This window comes from Ascidiella aspersa, chromosome 5, assembly GCF_963924565.1.
Source record: "Ascidiella aspersa chromosome 5, kaAscAspe10.2, whole genome shotgun sequence".
Classification (NCBI taxonomy): domain Eukaryota; kingdom Metazoa; phylum Chordata; class Ascidiacea; order Phlebobranchia; family Ascidiidae; genus Ascidiella; species Ascidiella aspersa.
The window spans coordinates 12,642,603-12,645,102 of NC_139451.1; the positions used below are offsets into that span (position 1 = coordinate 12,642,603).

The following is a 2,500-nucleotide window of genomic DNA, read 5'->3' on the forward strand; positions in this document are numbered from 1 at the left end:
CCCACGACGCCCCAGCCGGCACCGGGCGCTCGGCCCCGAAGGGCAGACGCGGCGATCTCTCCTCGCCCGAACGGCGGGCCGACGGACACGCGCGCCTATAGTACCCGACCGAGGCCGGGTTACCTTGCGCGCGGCCTTCTCGCCGCCGTCCAGACGGTCGCGGCCTTCGCCCGGCGCTAGTGCGCTGGTCCCCGATCGGGCGGCGCCGCCGGCGGCCCGTGAGGGTCCGCACGACAACGTCGCCGACAGGGGGCCGGCTGAAAGCGACCGGGCGACCCGACAGGCCCTCCCGTTTGCCTCTCGACGGTTTCACGTACTCTTTAACTCTCTCTTCAAAGTGCTTTTCAACTTTCCCTCACGGTACTTGTTCGCTATCGGTCTCGTGACCGTATTTAGCCTTAGATGGAGTTTACCACCCGCTTTGGGCTGCATTCCCAAACAACCCGACTCTGGGAAGACGCCGTAGCGCGCCCGCCTGTCGCCGCCATGGGCCTGACACCCGCTCTGGGACAAGGCCTCGATCAGAAGGACGCGGGCGACCGGCGAAGCGCGCCGTGACGAATTCCGTACGCCACAATTCCGCGCACTCCAAAAGCGCGCGGATTCGGCGATGGGCACATCCCGCTTCACTCGCCGTTACTGAGGGAATCCTCGTTAGTTTCTTTTCCTCCGCTTAGTAATATGCTTAAATTCAGCGGGTAGCCTCGTCCGACCTCAGGCCGAAAGTAAGGACCGGGACTATTCTTCCCGTTCCGCGCTCGCCGTCGGCGCCGCGCGCCGCCGCGCACCTCGATTCCCGCCCTTGAGCCGCCAGCCGTTGGCCTCTTCGAGGTCGACTCGCCGCCGCCGCGCGGGATTCTGGTCGCGATCGTCGCACATCGTGCCGTGCTGTCTTGAGCGGGACGGGCGCTCGCGCGTCCGACGCCGCAGCAGCCGCGCGGAGAAATCCCCGCGCGGAACGTTTGCAACGCGACCCTGAGGCGGGCGCGGCCCCGGGATTGACCCGAGGCCGCAATTTGCGTTCAGAACGTCGATGCTCAATGTGTCCTGCAATTCACACTAATTCACGCAGCTAGCTGCGTCCTTCATCGACTCACGAGCCGAGTGATCCACCGCCAAGAGCCATCCACGATTGTTTCGCTCGCACAGTGCCTCGCACTAAAGGGTGACAAAATATACCGCGCCGAGCGGTCGGCCAGGCCGACGCTTGAAGCCGGAGCGCGCGGCACCGCGGCACTCGACGCGCAAACATTACCGGGTGACCGAATCGCCGGCCGGCGCGCCGCTCCTCGCGGGTCGGGCGCCGGGTAGCAAAAACTTTTTCTCTCGCTTGTCCGAGTTTCGCGTTCGCCGAAGCGTTTGCGAGACCGTTAATGATCCTTCCGCAGGTTCACCTACGGAAACCTTGTTACGACTTTTACTTCCTCTAAATGATCAAGTTAGATCGTCTTCTCGGACGCCGGCTCGACCGTTGCCGGCCGCGCCAGGTCCAATCGGAGGACCTCACTAAACCATTCAATCGGTAGTAGCGACGGGCGGTGTGTACAAAGGGCAGGGACGTAATCAACGCGAGCTAATGACTCGCGCTTACTGGGAATTCCTCGTTCAAGGGAAATAATTGCAATTCCCTATCCCTAGCACGACCGGGGTTCAGCGGGTTACCCAGACCTGTCGGCCAAGGCGAGCACATGCTGATCCGGTCAGTGTAGCGCGCGTGCGGCCCCGAACATCTAAGGGCATCACAGACCTGTTATTGCTCAATCTCGTGTGGCTAAACGCCACTAGTCCCTCTAAGAAGTTAGACGCCGACCGATTGGGTCGCGTAACTAGTTAGCAAGCCAGAGTCTCGTTCGTTATCGGAATTAACCAGACAAATCGCTCCACCAACTAAGAACGGCCATGCACCACCACCCACAGAATCAAGAAAGAGCTCTCAATCTGTCAATCCTCACTGTGTCCGGGCCGGGTGAGATTTCCCGTGTTGAGTCAAATTAAGCCGCAGGCTCCACTCCTGGTGGTGCCCTTCCGTCAATTCCTTTAAGTTTCAGCTTTGCAACCATACTTCCCCCGGAACCCAAAGACTTTGGTTTCCCGCAAGCTGCCGGAGAGGTCGTAAAACTAACGCCCCCCGATCGCTAGTTGGCATCGTTTATAGTCAGAACTAGGACGGTATCTGATCGTCTTCGAACCTCTGACTTTCGCTCTTGATTAAAGAAAACATTCTTGGCAAATGCTTTCGCAGTCGTTCGTCTTGCGCCGATCCAAGAATTTCACCTCTAACGGCACAGTACGAATGCCCCCGTCTGTCCCTCTTAATCATTACCTCGCGCTCCGAAAACCAACAAAATAGAACCGAGGTCCTATTCCATTATTCCATGCACCATTATTCAGGCGAATCGCCTGCTTTGAACACTCTAATTTTTTCAAAGTAAACGTTCCGGCCGCCGCCGACACTCAGTCAAGGGCACCGGCGGAGAACCGGAGGTGAGGCCAGGACGGC

The 2,500-nt window shown here is 59.4% G+C and overlaps 2 non-coding genes across 2 annotated transcripts in view; both read right to left on the reverse strand.

The window, feature by feature from the left end:
- Nucleotides 1-970: 970 nt before the first annotated feature.
- Nucleotides 971-1,124, reverse strand: LOC146144112 (5.8S ribosomal RNA). Its single transcript, XR_014498856.1, has one exon. It is a non-coding gene; the product is annotated as a 5.8S ribosomal RNA (ribosomal RNA).
- Nucleotides 1,125-1,371: 247 nt separating this feature from the next.
- LOC146144113 (small subunit ribosomal RNA) overlaps nucleotides 1,372-2,500 on the reverse strand; it is a 1,811-nt gene continuing 682 nt past the window's right edge. Inside the window, exon 1 of the ribosomal RNA XR_014500516.1 lies at nucleotides 1,372-2,500. This exon is cut by the window's right edge and continues 682 nt beyond it. This is a non-coding gene — a ribosomal RNA (small subunit ribosomal RNA).